Raw genomic sequence first — 19,487 nt, 5'->3', positions numbered from 1 at the left:
TTTCTTTCTTTCTTTCTTTCTTTCTTTCTTTCTTTCTTTCTTTCTTTTTCTTTCTTTCTTTCTTTCTTTCTTTCTTTCTTTCTTTCTTTCTTTCTTCCTTCCTTCCTTCCTTCTTTCCTTCCTTCCTTCTTTCCTTCCTTCCTTGCCAAATATGGTAAAACTTAGATGGGTAAGGAAAACTATTAAGTTGTTGACACCTCAGTGTAAATTAGTGTAGTAGTTAGTTTCTTCAGAATAGGAGGAACACCATCAAAAAGATATCAATCGCTTGCTAGTGGGTAGTAGTTGGCTACTCAAAAAAGGGGGAGGTTATAGATAGGTTGGGGACAACAAAAACTAACCAGCCCTATAGTTCCTACTTGGACTGGGCTTGTCCTTTGATCACTCTAGTCTCTAACAGGGTTGAGCTCAAGTGCCCATCTGCCATGGCACACCTGGTCTGCTAAAGAGAGCCATCTTTTCAATCAAATTAGTAGGACCTGGTGGCAAAGTTAGATCAGAAACATGATTTGTTACAACCACTTCTAAGATCATTCTCAATCACAGATTTACAGTTGGAAAGCATCAGACAGCATATATAAACCACTTTCATTTAATAAAGGAAGACACCAGGCCCTGAGAAACAAGTGTTTTGTCTAAGATCAGAGAGGTGTAAGCGAGAATTCTGGGATTTGAACTTGTTTTGGTTTCATGATATGTTGTGTGGTCATCTCAAAGAACTCAGAGTCAGACCACCTCTGATCCAAGAGCAGGCATTTACTGAGGACTGATGCCCCTCAGAAGAGGGCTAGGTTCCAAGAGGAACCCGCAACTTCATTGAAAGCGAGATGGATTTTTATGGGGTAAAGATGCAATTACAAAACAGAAATCATGAATATTGGAAAATTATGAATATGAAAATATGAATCCAAAAGGGAGATTTGTTAAGGGATTAGGTAATAGGGAGGGGTCCCTTCTATGGTTCAGTGGTCAAACATCCTGGTCATGCTACTTTCTGATTGGCTAAGCTATTATGATTCTGTCTGGTCAAAATGGATAGTTAGGTATTGTGGTCCTGTCTTGGGCTAAATGGAAGATGTGAGTGTGGTTAAGTTCAAGGACACATCTGTTCAAAAATGTAAGATGGATTTGGGGGCAGTGGCTAGCTAGGGCCAGTGGCTATGTTGAGTCTGGAGACAGCTTTATTAGGATTCCATCAAGCCTGTTTCTTCTGCCTCCAGATCCAGCACTTTGACCATTACACCTTTTCAGGGGCACAGTGTGACTGATCCCCTGAAAGGTTGAGCTTTTACCTCAGGTGGGGTTAAGGGAGTCTCCAGATGTTTTGCAATCATCCCTGTCCCTCTTCAGACCTCTCCCTCCAGTGTCTGAGGACCTTGATAGAGGCAGCATTCCTGTTGTGGCTATTTCTGTCTCTAATTCTCGGTTTGCCCTAAGAGGCTCAGAGCTGGTCTGATTATGTTCTTAAGGGGGAGGGAGGGAAGATGGGGTGAGGGGAGGGAAAGACAGCTGGCAGGCAGGGAAGACTCCAGAGAAGTGAGAGGCTTACTTTACCTTGGCAAACAAATGTTCCAGTTCTTGGAACTATTGTCATTAGATTTTTCAGAGCCTTGAAGTAAGTGGAGGTTGAAAACATTGATAAAAACTACCTATATCAGTGGATAGAGTGCCTGACCTAGAGTCAGGAAGACTCATCTTTGTGAATTCAAATCCAGACACTTCCTAGCTGTGTGACCCTGGGCAAATCACTTAACTCTGTTTGCCTCAGTTTCCTCATCTATAAAATGAGCTGAAGAAGGAAATGGCAAACTACTCTAGTATCTTTGCCAAGAAAACCCCAAATGGGATCATGAAGAGTTGGACACAATTGAAATAACTGAACAAGAACAACAATAAAGCATTTTGGAGTTTACAGACTTGAAAGTGTGTGTGTGTGTGAACAAACATGTATTTCTGTGACTGTGTGTGGGTAAGGTATTGTGATTATGTCTGAGACTGTCTCTCTGGAGTTATGTCTGTTGGATGTGAGAAGGAACTCCCTGATGGAATGATACAGCCTAACAAATACCAATTCTTCTGCACATCACAGGGAGAATTACCTCCTGGAAGCCACAATTACTCCTTTTCTTTGCCCTGCTCAGAATGCCACAGTGGCTCTTAACTGCCTCAGTATTACAGAATCACATAATTGAATAAATAATTAATCAACTAGCCTTACCAGTACCTAACCAAGAGCCCCCTCTACCAAAACCCCAAGGAGTAGCCGTCCAGCTTCTGCATGAAGACCCTCTGGTGGGGGGAGACTAGTGCCTCCTGGCAGCCCATTCCACTTCTGGCCCTAACAATTGTTGTTGTTGTTGTTGTTGTCGTTGTGGTTTGTCCTTCGATCTTGAAGAGAACCGATGACATCAGGAAGGTGATGCCATGACGTGGGAGTGAATTAGATTTAAGTGAGGTAAGACTGTGCAAAGTCACCTACCTCACTCTCTCTGGGGTCATCTGGGTCCAATGGCAAGATATAAATCAGGACAACTGGAGATGCCTCCCTACACACACATACACACACACACACAGAATCTAAACCCTACAGCCCGACTCTTCTAAGGCCCCTCTGTCAATTTACCCCTATTCATCATATTTCAATACTCATCTTCCAGTACTCTCTGGTTCAGACAATCACACAAACTGCTCACTATTCCCTACACACAGAACCATATTATCCAGTTTGTATAGCAGACTACAAAAGCTAAATAAATGGTCCTGATCTCTTCTTGTCCACATATCTTTTAATAAAAGATCAATAGGTATTTTTAAATACCTACTACATGCTGGGCACTGTGCTAGGCACTAATACTACAAAACAAAAATTAAAACAGTTCCTTTCCTTAAGAAACTTGGATTCTATAGGGGCAGAGGTCATATACTCATAGGAGTAGATTACACAGTCAAGTCAACAAGCTTTTAACACATTAAGTGGGATGGCTAGGTGGTGAAATGAATAGAGCACCCTCCCTGGAGTCAGGAGGACCTGAGTTCAAATCCGACCTCAGACACTTAACACTTACTAGCCATGTGACCTTGGGCAAGTCACTTAACACCAAATGCCCTGCTTTCCCCTCTCCAAAAAGCAAAAAAAAAAAATTAATACATTAAGTGACAGACACTGTTCTAAAAGATGGGGATTAAAAAGACCAAAAGACAGTCCTAATTTCCCAAGGAATCACTAGTAGCAAGGGGTAATCAAGAAGATCTTATGTAGGAAGTATCATTTGAATTGAATTTTGAATGAAATCAGGGACTCTAAGACAGAGGTGTCTAACACGTGACCCATGACCTGAATGTGGCTCTTAACACTCCCAAGTGTGATCCGAATCAGATTAAAATGGAATTGTGAAATAATTAACAAAATAAATAAAAATACAGAAAAACATAGATAATGTCAAATGTGGTTTTCTAAGCCAATATGCAGCCTGTAGGGATACTTTCCTACATTTGAAGAGCCCCCATTTCTATTTGGATTATCTTACTCTAAGAGGAAGAGGTAAGGGGGACTGGTATTCCAGAGATCAGAGACAGTCTCATGCAAAAGTACAGAGGGACATGAAATACCTTGCATGAAGAAAGATGAAACCAGCTTCTCTGGACCATGGGGGGTGTAAAAGGGAGTGATAGATAATAAAAAGTAGGTTAGAGATAGGCCTTAAAGAACTCTGAAGAGAGGAGTTTGTATGTGCCCTAGGAGCAGTGAGAAGTGATTGAAATTTATTTAGTGGCCTGATCAGATTCTGATTTAGGGGCATCACATTAGTAACTGTGTGAAGTATTATTGGAGGAGAAAAAAGTTGTTGCCAAAGAGACAAATTAGGTGGCTGTTGTACTGAACCATGTAAGAGGAGATGATAATCTAAACTGGGGTGGTGACTCTGTTCGTGGAGAGAAGGGAAGATATTCGAGCAATGATGTGGAGGAAGAAATGAAAGACGTGTCCATTGGTTGGATATGGAGGTGAGAAGAGGGTAATTTAGGAGCTGAAGATGATTCTGAGGTTGCAGATCTGGGTGACTGAAAGGTGCTGTCTTCAACAGAAATGAGGACATTCCCAAGATATAGTACAAATATAAAGAAGCACTTATATCAATGGAAGTTTTTCCCTTTATAAAGTGAAAACTATCAGCACCAAAGGGGAGCCACACCGCTCCTCTGTGCCTATTATATTGCCTGTCCTTGACTGCTGTTTATTTTTTGGAGGGGGAGGGAAAACATTTATTAAGCACCTAATATGTGCCAGGCACCATGCAAAGGGTTTTACAAATATCTTATTTGATGCTGATAACAATCCTGTGAGGTAGATGCTATTATTACCCCCATTTTACAACAGAGGAAACTGAGGCAGACAGAGGCTAAATGATTTGTCCAGAGTCATACAATGAGTAAGTATTTGAGGCAGGATTTGAACTCAAGGCTTCCTGACTGAATCCATAGTCCTATCCACTGTGCTGCCTAGCTGCCTAGGGTGGGGGATATAATTCCCTGCTGGGCCAATGAATCTGTCCTCTGTCCTTTGCTGACCCTCATGCTCCTTAACTCACCTTCAAAAGTCATGGAGGCCCTGGGAATCCATGGTTGAGGAAGAACTGCATTTGGTTCCTTGGCAGTTTTCCTAGCAAATGGATAGATTATGTGGGGAATTGTGTGTGTGTGTGTACCTACTGAGATTGTTTTTTTCTATTATCCATGAAAGGATAGCTCCTTCCCTCATAGGCCATGCCTCCAGTTCCATTCATGATGTCAAGGATTTAGGGCTAGGAGAATCCTCTGAGGTCATCTAGTCTAGTTCAACCTCCCCATTTTACAGACAGAACAATTGAGGCATAGGAAAAATAAGCAACTTGCCCAAAGTCATACATTTCCCAAGTGGTACCGTCAGGATTCAAGTCAAGTTCCTCTGGCTCCAGATCCAAACATCTTTTCCTCTTTCCCTCTTTGTATCCCCTGCTCCCTTCTGTCTTCCCTTCCATTCCCTGTTTGCTCCCTTCCATACTTCATTTTCCATTGCCTTTACCCTCCCTCACACATTGTAACTTCTATTCTGCTTATTTTTAAATATCTCTGAGGAGAAGAATGGCTCCTTCACTTCATGAAACCCAAGAGACAATGCTACCATCTGTGGCTCATTAGATAGGTTAGAAAAATCAGAAACGTGCCTCAAGGGCAAGATGGAATTTAGGTGTTTTCATTTCTCTTCGGTTACAGGGTTATTAAAAGTCAGGGCAGGGAATGAGGGAAATCACAGTGATGACAATAATAGCAAAGTTTTATCCTTTGTGCATGAAGAAGGGTGCTCCTGACTCCTTCAACAAGGCACACCCATCACCTTCTTCAGCTGCTCTCGGGTATAGAACATACAGAGTTACCCACAGCCGTGCCCCTACCTCCTTGGGCCCAAGAACCTTTATTAGGCAGCAGCCTGGGTCAGAAGTACAGACCAGAGATGTAAATAACCTTTTCTTTTTGCAAGTATGGCTAGATCACATAAGCATCAATCCTTTCTTCTTCCCCTTTATTAACTCTGATGTGTAAGCAAGAAAGCTAGACTATGACACTTATTCCATACCCCCTGTGTCAAGGCATTGGAAGCCAGGTATGATCTAGAGAAGAGTCCTGGATTTAGAATCAGGTTCAAATCTCAACTCTGATACCAACTCTGTGATGATAGGAAACGAACTCCCTTTTTTTAGTGCCTCAGTTTCATTTTCTGTAAAATAAAGATAATAATGGTGACCTTAAAAGGCTATCCAAATGTGAATTATTATTACCATTATTATTTTTTAGCTCCTTCATTAGATGGGACCTCCATCATGGAAATCCCAATGGCTCTTTCTACTTCTGCATAACCCCTTTTTGCCTAGGACAGGGTGCTGCATTGAATACAAAGTGTGGGATTGATTCTTATACCTGAATCTCATGAACGAGTTTCTGCTGAAAGTAGGCTGAAAAGACATCTTTCCAATAGTCACTAAAAAGGGCTTGATCTACCTAGCCTACCTAGCATGTTCCTGTGGTCACCAAAGCTCATAGACACCTTTGCATGAAGGAAAATGACCACTCATTGAAGGGGTTTTGGTGTGGGAGGAGGTCTTTTACCTTACTATAAGAAAGAAGAGTCTCAGAAAAATTGATTACTAAGCCAGGAGATCTATGATTCATTGTAGTCAGGCTTCATCTACCTGTAGCAACAGAGTAACCAGGTACCTGGGGTGGCTGCCGCAGAGTATAATTTTGGAGAGAATAGAGTAAGATTTTTCACAAAGGGGGCCTTTTTTTGGTATTCGTATTCTCAGCTAGAAGCAAAGTGCCTTGCACATAGTAGGCATTTGAAAAATGCTTACTGGTTTGGATTAGAAGGGATGCCACATTGGGGCCCTTCTGAAATACCAACTCTCTCCATGACCTAGAGTTACAGCTGACTTCCCTACCACTGACTCTACCCTTGGATCCCAAAACACTATCATGGCCTTAATCCCTCTCAAAGCACCTCGACCTTCAATGCAAATATAAAGTAACCATGCTGTGGCTTTATAGTCCCAGGGAACTGGGCAAGAACATGCAGAGCTGAAATCCATGGAAAATCCAAATATCCCAATTTATATCTCTCTGTTCCACCCTTTATCCACCAACTTTGATCTGAGCAGCTCACAAGAACTGATGTGAGCCTGTTTTCAGAATATCATAGATTTAAAGCCTGGAAGAGACCTCAGTAGGCCATCAAGTTTACAAATAAGGAAACTGAGGCTGAGAGAGTAACTTCCCCAGTGTCCCATGACTTGCAAATGTCTGAGGCAGGATTGGGACTTAGGTCTCTCTGACTCTAAGCCTAGCACTCTATCCACTCTGACTCTTTGCTACCTTTCCTCCTCTCTCTGTTTCTAGATCATCTCTGGGAGAAAAGAGAAAGAGGACGATTGGGGATATTGGATAATCACCAATCTGGCTTTGCTGGCCCTGACTTGACACAATTTCAATGACACATGATTCATGGCTCCTAGTCAAGTACTTGAATTGAAACTTGAATTAAATCAGTGGTGTTGTGGCAAATGTTTAACAACTGGCTCTTCAGGGGAAAAAAGTCTGCCAAACACATTTTTAAGTTTAATCTGCATTATTAATTATTTCAACAAAACAAATTAAGCCCTTGATTTGTAGCATTTGCCAATTTCTGAGGCGTAAATTCTCACACTTTAACAATCTGCTCTTGAGTGTCTATTCGAGTTGGTTCTGGCAAATCTCTGAAATTAATCGAAGTGAACCCTTTCTCTAAAGTTTACCTGGACCACATTCCCAGCCTGCATTTAGAGAAGTATTGACAGGTCTATCCAACTAAATTGCTGTCTCCCAACTCTCATCAAACATACCACCCAGGAGGCACCAGTGTCTAGAGGAGGGGAAGGTGAATTAGCACCTGGTACCTAAAGCCTGCCTCACAGGTGGATCACATGAGGTGTTAACTTCTGTTCCCCCCTCCACACTATGCTTGGATTGCCCAAAGTGTTTCTCTGGGCACAGATGTCTAAGTGGGCAGACTTCTTACCTGAATTTCCAAAGTTGGTTGCAATAACCGGCACCTTCTGGGCAGAGAGAGTGTACCACTTTCTGTTTCCAGTTGTGGAGAGGGGATTGTTTGGATCCTTTCAAAGAAAGGCAAGAAGGTTTTGTGAAGCCATGAAACGGTAGGGAAAGATGAATGAGCACACAGGAAGGAGAGGCAGGGCAGGAGTGTGGCTGGCTAAATTAATCTTTTAACTAAGCTTCTTCCTTTCCTCTCTGCTCCTGCTGGCTGCTGCTTCCTCTCTCTTTCTGTCTCTCTCCCTCCTCCTAAAGGGGAAAAACAAAATAGGATAGGTAGGAGAGAGTCCCAGGGAGCAGGGCTGTGGTTGTGTTTCTTAGCCTGTCTGTCTGATTGTCTGGTTCCTGTTCTTCAGAAGAGTCCTGCGAGGTTTGACTCACAGTTTCTCCCTGATGAACTGTTGGCCACATCCCAGCTTGTGATTCTCAGTTACCATGGAGACTCACCTAAGCCTATTTAGCTTTGAGAAGCATAATCCAGGGGGATGGGAAGGAGGAAGCTAACTGAGGCAGGGGCCTGGGAAGACCTGAGTCAGAACAGAAAAAACAAATAGGGCAGGGGAGGAGGACAGTGCTGGAATAACCCCTTCCCTACTGGTGAGACGACTGCTGTTCCCCTCAAAGAGTGGTGTTGTTGTTCAGTCGTTTCAATTGTGCTCAACTCTTCATGACCCCATTTGGGGTTTTCTTTGCAAAGATACCTGAGTGGTTTGCCATTTCCTTCTCTCCAGCTCATTTTACAGATTGTGGTAACTGAGGCAAACAGAGTTAAATTACTTGCCCAAGGTCACACAGCTAGTGTGTGTCTGAGGCCAGATTTAAACACAGGAATATGAGTCTTCCCCACTCCAGGCCAGGTACTCTATCCACTATGCCACCTAGCTACAAAGAGTAGTTTGCAGGTAATAAATAAGGAAAGGTCTGCACTTGGGGATTCTTAAGCCTACGTCTGGATTGCATTCTTTAGTTCCTTCTGGCCTCAATCACCACTTAAGTCAGTCACACTGAACTCCCCCACACAGTGAAGATGCAATATGAAATTACAGTCTGTAACAAGGTTCACATTTGACAATACCTCCTTTGGGTCCTAACCAAATCCATCATTTTCAAACCCCAAATGTCCCTTTTTATTTGATGGTGACCTGAGGCGGGCAGCCAGGCAGTGCAGTGGATAAAGTGCCAGGCCTAGAGCATGAAGACTCACCTTCCTGAGTTCAAATCTGGCTTCAGACACTCACTAGCTGTGTGACTTTGGGCAAGTCATTTAACCCTGTTTGCCTCAGTTTCCTCATCTATAAAATGAGTTCGAGAAGGAAATGGCAAACCACTGCAGTATCTTTGCCAAGAAAACCCTAAGAGGGGTTTGGGCATGACCAAAACAACAACAAAAAAGTCACGTCTCCACTTGCTCCCTCTGAGAGAAGATAATAATCAATCAGTCAACAAGCACAATCCCTCCTTGCCTCCATAGATACTGTGAGTATATATAAGATCATGTTGACAAAATGTTTTAAGCCAACAGAATGAAAGTTTTCACTCCAAGCTAGAATGTGACTCTCTGACTATGCTTCTTATCAGGAATATAAAAGAAACAGACATAGAAGCAATTAAATTCCTGTACTGATTGATTAACTCAATTGACCCCCATAGTCCTAAAATGGAGCTGATTGATGCCAGGAGTCTAGGGGCCAGGCTCCAGAGAACAGCACAAATCTCAAGCCTCTCATCTTTCCCAGTCTCCAGTTTTTCTGAGGACCCTTCAGGAGAGAGAGGAAAGAGTCACTCTTTGATACTCCCTGCTTTTCTGTCCATCCTTCTCTGAACAGTTGTTCAGTAAGGGTTTAATGTCTGCAATGATGGCAAATTTATTTTTGATTCATTTGCCTGCAGGGGGCTTTGTGATTACCCTAACTAAGTGAGAATTTGTACTGGGAGAGGAAGTCTGGGTTTTCACTCCCCAGTAGGCATCAATGAAAATCGCTGATCTGTGGTTAAATATTCTACAATGAATCCATTGCAGACACAAATGGGGCCCAAACACCACTGCACAGATGGTGTTTGATGAATAAATTGGTGATGTGAAGTTAGAGAGTGAGAAGAAGGGAGAGATGGAGAAAGGGGAGGGTGGTAAGATTTAAAACACTGTGATAGAGAGGGAGGGGCAAAGAGGGAAGCAGATGAAGGCAGAGAGCAGCCTTTAGCCAGATGTCAGCATTGCAGAAAGGATAGAAACATCTTTATGGCTGCTTTTTCCCAAATCATCTGGGAGGAAGAGGAGATTTTAAGAAAATCGATTTTGATACAAAGCAACACCCACTTGACCTGAGATTGGTAAATCACAGCACTTGGAGACAAAAGACCTGGGTTCACTTCTAATTCTACCTTATTTCTTACATGAATTTAGGCAAATCACTTAATCTCTCTGGGCCTTGGATTATTTATTTGTTTGTTTGTTTGAATCTATAAAATGAGGAGACTTCTGAGATCCCTTCCAGCTCTGAATTTATAATCTTTTGACCCTACCTGGGTGTCCATATTTGCATAGACCCCACTCACATGGACCACCTTCTCCTATTTCTTCCTCAGAATCCCAATATTTCCTTTCCTCCGTAAAAAATGAACTGTTCATTATCAGGAGTCACAGAATCTCAGAAATAGAGGCCACCCCTTACCTGAACAAAGTCCCCCCTAAAATATCCTTGACAAATGGTCATCCAGTTTCTGCCACCTCCCGTGAAGTGGCAACCACTACTTCCTGAAATAGCCCCATTCCATTTCAGAATATTTTTGAGTGAAGAGGCAATAATTGCTCCAGTGGCTTTCTTACTGTCCTCCTCTACCTGGTCAACATGAAGTCATGACTATGTGTATGGCCCTATCATTGCTCCTGACCAGGGGTATACAAGGGCCAGCTCATACTTGCTACAGAAAGCTGGTTGTTAAATTTTTGAGTGTGGTCATATATACTCAGAAATTGGCAAACACTATAAAGCAAGGCTTGATTTATTGTTTTGTTGATTGCTTAGACTTAAGGAAATGATTAAGATGTTTCTAATACAGATTAAACTTTAAAAGTATGTTATGTATACATTTTTTTCTGAGAGTCAGTTGTTAATCATTTATTAACACACCCCTACTTCTATGCTGTTTTGTCTATTTGTTCCTCCCCTAAGTGGAGGAGTATCAGAGATGGAAAGAACTAAGCTTCTATCTCTAGAGCTTTGAATGTCAAGAAGATTGAGCTGCCAGAGGACCCGCAGTAGAGTTTCAAACAGCCATGCCCAATGGGGAATAAAAGCTTGAGTCAACTGCTTGGCTTAACATAGCAATGGGTGAATTTAGGTTTACATTTTTTTATGACTATATTGTAAGCACTTTGAGGGCAGGAACTGTCTTTAACCCCAGCACTTTGAACAGTGACTAGTACAATGTTGACACTTAATGCATGTTTATTGATTGATATCAGTGCCACAAAGGCAACAAAAAGGGGACAACTTTTCCTTTGGTTATGCCACATTCAGAAGTAAATGCTTTATAGCAACTGAGCCTCCCTTCCCTAGAGACAGAGGGAATGTAGGAAAAAGTGTGTACCTGGCTGTTGAAGGAAGGTGTGGAGAGGAAAGATATTTTATACTGCCTTCTGCATCTTCTCTGCATATATCCCCTTGGAAAAGATAACTGATTGTATTTGGTTAAATGATACTAGAATATCAATCAATTGTATCAATAGATTGAGGAGGTTTTAAATGGAACTGGTTAGATTATATCAACAAGATAATTTGCATTTGATATTAGGAAGAACACACTGGAATAGGGACTTGAGTTGAAATCATGAGAAAACCTCATGAACCCTCAGAAGTATCCCTAGACCTTTGAAGGGAAATGTAGCCTCACTCTGGAGAACCCAACTGATCCATACAAGTGGGAGTTGTGATGAAGTCCCCAGAGCTATATGGGTAACATCTAATTGTTGGGAAGTTTTCTTAAATCTGCCTCTTTATACCTTCCACCATTGCCCCTAATCTGGATTTCTGGGACCAAACCTGACAAATCTAGTCTCTTTTCCACATGATAACCCTTTAAATACTTGAAGATGACTGTCCCTCCTAAGCCTTGTTTCTCCAAGCTAAACATCCCTGGTTCCTTCAGACTATCCTCCTAGGGCATGGACTTGAGGCCTTTTACCTTCTTAGTTAATCTCCTACTTATCTGTGCTTTTTTCCTGAAATGGTTTGGCCAAAGTTGAACATGATGCTCCACATCTGATCTGACCAGGGCAGACGAATTTCCTCATCTATAAAATGAGGGAGTTGGACTAGATGCCCTCTAAGGACCTTCCCAGTGTTAGTTCTATGATCCTTTGGGACAAGTGAGTGGAACCATCATTGCCTTGTTCTGGACATGATGCTTCTCTTAGTGCAATCTAAGATCACATGCAGTTTTTAGCTGAAGGAGCAAAAGCTCTTTTTTGTAGTCACCATATGTATACACAGAGTCCACTGAACGTCAGACAAAAAGAGAACTAAGAAAGGAGAGGTTTTAAGCTCATAGGCTTGAAGACAGAGCTGGAAGGAGCCACAGAGGCTATTTAGTCTGCCTCCTCACTGAGGATCAGGAAGATTAAATAATTTGTCCAACATCACATAGGTAATTAATTCTATAAGGTCCTCTGAGTGATGTATATTAATAATATGCATGAACAAGATATTCATAGGTACACATCAGATATATATGATCTATAGTTGTATTTCAAATATTTCTATCTATATAGATAGATGTTTATGGTCTAGATCTATCATATATTTATTTTATCTATGTTCTATCTAATATGTATAAATATTTGACAAAGAATGAAGTCAGAGACTGAAGTTCAGAGAAAACAACCCCCAAATGGGAATTGACAAGTGTGTATGTAAGCACACACATCAATATGTAGGTATGTATAGGTGGGTATACACACACACACACACACACAGATCCACCTATGTATGGGTGTATATATCTATCTATATCTATGCATATATATGCATAGATTTATATCTTTCAGATAATTCAATGATTCTTAAATTATTTTTCCTTGATCTGTTTTCCAGGTCAGTTGTTTTTCCTGTGAAATAGCTTACATTATTTTTTTACCATTTTTTAGACTTTTAACTTTGTTTTATTATCTCTTGATGTTTCATGGAGTCATTAGTTTCTATTTAGCCAATTCTAATTTTCAAGGAGTTATTTTCTTCAGTAAAGTTTTATGCTGCTTTTTCCAAGCTTTGCCAAGAAAATCCCAAATGAGGTCATTAAAAAGTCAGACATGACTGAAATGACAGAACAACTTCATTTATTCTTGAGTTTCCCAATCTGAAATCAGTTCTATGCATTTTCTAGCTCAGAGGTGTCCAACTTGTAACTTGAGGGCTGTAAGCTGTTCCATAAAACTCCTGAGTACCCCGGAGCCAAATTAAAGGTAATTGGGAAATGTTAGCAAAATAAAAAAAAAACTGTAACACAACACAGATAATGTTAATTTGTGGTTTTCTAAGTCAATATATGACCTACAGGGATCTATTTCTATTTGAGTTTGTGTCAAGGGCCAGTCTCTGACCTGGTCCGTACATGGGAAGACTCTGGTTCAGGATTTCTACCAAGCCACCTCCCTGTGAAGGCTATATTATGTCTTAAGACTGGCTTACCATCTCTTCCTGACTTGCAGGAGTTTAGGATGTGATAACCAAGCAGTGACCCAGACATAGATGCATGCAAGGGAACAAGGATATTAAAACATACGGATTTATGTAAGTGAACAAGGACATTAAAACATACAGATGTGCATAAATGAACAAGGACATGAAACATTTTCTCATGGGAACCTAAGAGATAATTGCTTTACATTCATTATATAAACCCTGCTCTCTGTTCAATAAATTGGAACTGTTATGACAGATCCCTCCCGGCTTGTGTCCATCATTCCACACTTCTCCGTTCGGTCTGTGCCCATTTTGATGCAGGCATCAAGTGTGACACCAATTTTATAGTTCATTGCAGAGGAGATAGTGAAGACTTAGAGTCAGTTGCTTCTTTTTACTCAACATCATTATTCCTTTCCCCTCTTCCTTCACTTCTTGTTGAAAGGGTTCTCCAAATACCACCAGAAGGGCCATTGCCACAAGGTTTCATGCTCAATTTAATAGGTTGCAGGTTCAGAATTGGAACAAAATGAGATTTAAAGATCCATCTGTCTGTCGATCTGTCTATCCATCAACTCTTGACGGAAAGAGGTTTACTGAGTCATAGCATAGAAAGGATACTCAGCAAAGGTACAACATTTGGTTCAGGTTGATGCAGCCCCCTCACCTCCATATACAAATGTATCTACACAGCAAGGCAGGGTGTGTTGATTTGTAATAAGGAGGTCCTCCAAAGTCAAAGTGCTCAGTGTTTTCAGGACACCAGTGTCACAAGTCAGTAGTCTGGTTCACTTATCTCCAGATACTGGACTCCATCTGCTCCAAAATTTCACCATTATCTCTTCCTACCTGTTCAGGGATAGAAGGGGGCTAAGCTGAGTCATAGCCCTTGTTCTTTGAACCCTTATATAATTCCACCGAGGAGCCGAACAGTATGGAGTAGTACCTATCCCTCCCTTTCCTGTCATCCGAACATTTTGTAAGTATACTATTATCTATGAACTTGCATGACCCGGCAAAATTGCCCATGCTTTTCACACCTATTGTCTAATGGAAAATTCCTGGGCTTCAAACATTCTCCTTAGTTTTTTCAAACTAATATTCCCTCCCTCCCACACCCATTCTCTTAAAGAACCTTCTCGAAGACCTATTGTCTTCCTTTCATTTTACCTGGAACATGATCATAATATCTTATGTTTATCTTTCATTTGAATGATTGCAAGTCATTTAAAATATGCTACCTAAAGGAAACATTCCATAAACCTCACAAACTCCCCCTCCCCTCAATCAACACAATATTTTAAGGGACTTATTTCCAACTTTCTTCTCCAAGTACATTATTTTACAATCACTAATGTACTTATACTCCAGATGTTTCTGTTTTCAGATGACATTGTGCTAATTGCATCAAGCCCTGGTATGTCACAGAGCCTTCTAAATGAGAAAGATAATTTCTTAAAAGAGTTTTCCTAGAAAAATCTGGAAAGACTTGGATTTATGAAGGAAGATGCTCTCCACCTACAGAGAAACAGAAGGTCAGTAGAAAATAAGCATAATACAGTCTTATATATATATACATTTGAGTGTGTATGTTTATATATGTGTATGTTTATGGATATCTATGTTTATATGCATATGTGTATATCTATGCTTTCTTGGGAGCAGGAGAGAGGAAGAGAAAAAAAAATAAAAAGTGCACAGCAAAGGACAAAAGAAAACATAAGGAAACAAAGAAAAGATAGACAATGTGTAGTATTTATTATGTAGGTTTTCTTGAAATGGAAATTCATTGCTTTATACTGAATCATTTCCTGTTCTGCTATGTACATGGCAATGTTTTTTTTTCCTTTTCTTATTTTGTATTTAAGTTTAAATTTATTTTTTTAAAAGTTTGTCCTACCCATCACAAAGGAAGTAACAAATAAATGAAGACTGTCTACTCTGCCGACTATGATATGTACAGAAGAAATGGGTAAAGGATGCCACTAGAGACTGTCACTTAGTATGACTGCTAAAAATGATGGGCCCATAAAATAGCAAGAGTGAAGAAAAACCAATAGACAGCTGACATCCTCAACTGGCAATCATACAATGTCAGGAAAACATGGTGAAGGCCCACACTGTATTGGGTAGACCCCTCCCAATTTCTATGGATTTATGGGAGAAATGAATGGGAGTCAGACAGGATGGGCAGGCATAGATTGGAGAATACCTCAAATCAATGAGATGACAGAGCAATGAAAATATCAAAGTAAGTAATGCCCTTTGGGATAGGGACTGAACTTATGATTGACTGATATAAAGAACTCTCAGTTTAAGAAATATCCTCTACAAATGCAGATAAGTGCCTTCTCTGCAATTATAGTCTTAGAGACTTGCCTAGAACACTGGGTCTAGTATACTTGTATATTTATGTCTTGTGCCCTTTCCAGCCTGCAGACTCCATGAAGGGATGGAGCCAATCTTAATCTAAACTTTGCTATCTCCATTAACCTAGCACAGTACTCTGTAATAAGTAGGTGCTTACTAGATATTTGTTGAATGATAGTTAACAAAATGTCATTGGCAAAAGTGTTAACAGAATACATCTGAACCTGAAATCACTTATTCCATGATACACCAAAGCAAAATTTTATTGGTAGGGAAAGAAATATTCAAAGAACACAAAAGCATTCTCCAAGGGAATTACAAGTCTCACGGATTCCCATATTCAGTCTTCTTCTCCGATGTCATAGTGCCAAGCAGGGGGATTTCTCTTTTTATTCTAGGGTCTCTTGTGTCATATTGCCACTCCTATACCTCTGATGACTGCAGCTGTATTCCAGTTGAAATGGCATCCCCCTCCAGCATTCTTTCATGGCGTCTTGCAGAATTCTTCTGTGGGCAGACATTCACTGGTTTCGACCTGTAGGTGTGCTCTGGTGATCACTAGGAAGCTCCTAGCACCCTATGTACCCCAGAATGAGCCCAAGGAATTCTCCTTTCTATTTTGAGTTGCAGTTCTTCACAGCGGAGTTAACAACCCTAGCAACAGAACTTAAGATCAAGGAGTCCATTTTAGCGCACCCTAACCTGTAGGCAGGTCATGGTGTCATCTCCGAGGAGTATTACAGTTCTTCCCTTGGACCTTTTTTCTCTCTAAGTCCGGCCACATGAAAGTGCTCATCATAGACTCCATGATCTCTCCCTCCTCCTTTCCTCCCTCCACCTACTTTCTCTCTTTCTATTTCTCTTTGTCTCTGTTTCTCTTTGGTTGCCACATAACGCTGTAAACATATTTGACTCATATCAAACCTGTAACCAGCTAGAACCCCAAGGCCTTCTTTTATATCAATGACTGGCAAGTCACATTTTCCTCCATCCTGTACCAGTGGATTTGATATTTATGAGCCTAAGTACTTGGCTTTATGCTTATCCCTTTTAGTTTTTCCATTATTACATTCAGCCCAGTTTGTCGAAATTGCAGCTTGTGGAAATCATTTTTGATCCTGATATCATCCTCCCAGCTTTTTATCCCCTGGATGTTTGATGGCATGCCACACATATGAATGAGTTTTAGAGGCAGTTGGGTGGCATAGTGATAAAGCCCTGATCTTGGAGTTTAAATTTTGTCTCAGTTTAGCTGTGTGACCTTGGGCAAGTCACTTAACCCCAATTGCCTTGCCTTCCCCTCTCCAAAACAAAACAAACAAACAAACCCTAAAGAGGGTCAGGAAGAGTAGGACATGACTGAAAATAACTGAATGACAATATAATGAAAAATGCTATCCACCTCCTGAGAAAGAATTGATGAAGTCTGAATGCATATCGAAATATATTATTTTTTAAATTTTTTGTGTGTGGTTTTTTTATGTTTTCTTTCACAACATGACTAATCTGGAAATATGTTTTGCAAGACTGCACATGTATAGTTTATATCAAATTGCTTACTGTCTTAGGGAGTAGGGAAGAGTGGGAGTGACAGAGAGAATATGGAACTCAAAAATTTTGAAAACTATTAAAAATAGTTTTTCATGTAATTAAGAAAAATAAAATACTGTTTTTAAGAAAAGATTAATTTGCTCATAAAAATATTGAACAGAACATGGCCTAGTCTAGAGGTCGCTTTTCAGATTGTCATCAAACAATTAATTAACCTTGGGTTAAGACATTCAACCAATTAAACCCCGCCTGAGTATCTGATGATCATTCAGTCCCCATCTCCCCCATCTATTTCACAAGGAAAATACAAGGAATTCAGTCAAATACATTGTCACAAATATTGCCCCTTTTCATTTATGCTAATCTGGCCTTCAATCATGGCTCCTTTCCAATTCTTGGACTCTTGGGGTTTGACCATCACATTCTGTCTGTGACCTGAAGGATTTTGCTTTTGGCTGTTATCACAGCCCTGCTTCTATTTGGAGAAAGCTGTGGCTGCCCTCACTACTTTCCTTGGCTGTGTTGGGCTGGTAGATTCCAAGGACTGCTAAGAAATAAGCTGTAGGGATAAAATCATGAATGTGCGCTAATAGGTATAATAGAAGGGAGAGAAAGGAGAAATTCATACAAGGAAGAGAAAGGAAAAATCCAGTCACAGTGTACTAAGAAAATTTGAGAATAGAGGATAATGAGATATTCCACCCCTCACCCACTTACTCAAAGCCTTTCTTGTCTCAAAAGGACTCTTATCCTAAAGGTTACCAAAAGATCTCCTAGAATCAAAGATTGTTCAAGTTAGTATTTTATTCCATGGCAGACCAACCCCCATCCCCAGCCTCACTTAGATCTCAGCTCTGCATGCATGACCACTTCCCATATCCATACTACCTCCCCAGGGATACACGGCAGGGTGGCCTTAGATAAACCTTCCATGGTCTGTGATACTAGTTTAACTCTCATTTTTATCACCAGGACACCTTGGGCCAGCATGTGATTGTGCCAGAGTCAAACAATTCCTAGGCAAGTCTGAGGAAAGGTCATTCTCAATTGAATTGCTCAGTAAGCTCAACTGAGTGCCCTCCCTGAGTCCCAAAGGTCCTAGTCTTAGCTGGTAAACAGGCAATAGGAGGCATCCCTCAGGCAACCTCATTAACTAGGAGCATCTTCCTGTTCAGGCTCTCTCAGTCACCAACTAAACAAACACACCCACAACTCCTGTATAGGAGATTAGGCCAATCTAGTGAACTGGCTATATCCCATTATATAGGATGGGAAATCAATAAGTGTTTATTGATTTTCTATTACATGACCATAAGCAATGGGGTATAGTCTGGGTAAAGGAGGAAGCTGGACTTGGTGTCAGAAGACCAGAGCTGACGCTCTGTCTCCTATCACTTGTGAGCTATGTGGCCTTGGGAAAGTCAATTAACCTCTTTTTTTGTTTTGTTTTTTGCTTTTTGCAGGACAATTGGGGTTAAGTGACTTGCCCAAGGTCACATGGCTAGTTTTTGTGTTAAGTGTCTGAGGCTGGATTTGAACTCAGGTCCTCCTGACTCCAGGACCAGTGCTCTACTCACTGTGCCACCTAGCTGCCCCTTCAATTAACCTCTTTGAGTGTCACTTGAAAGATGGGAATAACAATATCTGCTCTCCCTCCTTCCCTGTTGAGAGGCTGTGTGGTTGAATGGATATAGAGCTGAACTTTCTGTAGTAGCAAAGGACTGAAAAATAAGGAGGTGCCTATCAACTGGGAAACAGCTGAACAAATGACCATATTGGGCTGTCAGGGACTGTATTGTGCTACAAGAAATGAAGAGGATGGTTTCAGAGAAACCTGGGAAGGGTTCTGTGAAATAATTCAGAGCGAGGTGAGCAGAAGCAGGGGAACAATTTAGATAATAACAACACTGTGAAGACAAACAACTCTGTAAGACTAAAGAACTCAGATTAATGAAAAATGACCAGCTACAACGGTAGATGAACCGTGCTGTCTACTTCCTGACGGAGGAGGGATGGACTCAAAGTGCAGAATGATAGATACATTTTGGACGTGGCTGAGGCAAGATTTTGCTCTGTTTATGCATATTCGTCCCATTTGGAGAAGGAAATGGCAAACCACTCTAGTATCTTTGCCAAGAAAACCCCAAATAGGGTCATGAAGAGTCAGATGTGACTGAAATGACTAAACAACACAACAATTTGTTACAAGGTTTTGTTTTGCATTTTCCATGGTTGGGAGGAGGGGAGCAAAGGGCAGAAAAA

General features: G+C 40.9%; 1 protein-coding gene across 1 annotated transcript in view; it reads right to left on the bottom strand.

The window, feature by feature from the left end:
• RD3 (RD3 regulator of GUCY2D) overlaps positions 1–7,957 on the bottom strand; it is a 26,191-nt gene extending 18,234 nt beyond the window's left edge. Inside the window, exon 1 of the mRNA XM_069108722.1 lies at positions 7,589–7,957. The gene's annotated coding sequence lies outside the window, so the exon portion shown is untranslated. The remainder of the gene's footprint in view (positions 1–7,588) is intronic.
• Between the last annotated feature and the right edge of the window lie 11,530 nt (positions 7,958–19,487).

Source organism: Petaurus breviceps, unplaced genomic scaffold (assembly GCF_028583685.1).
Source record: "Petaurus breviceps papuanus isolate PSGF00001 unplaced genomic scaffold, PetGlider_PUasm1.0 90434, whole genome shotgun sequence".
Lineage (NCBI taxonomy): Eukaryota > Metazoa > Chordata > Mammalia > Diprotodontia > Petauridae > Petaurus > Petaurus breviceps.
Note: the sequence above shows the minus strand (reverse complement) of the source record. Positions and strands in the feature narration are given on the sequence as shown.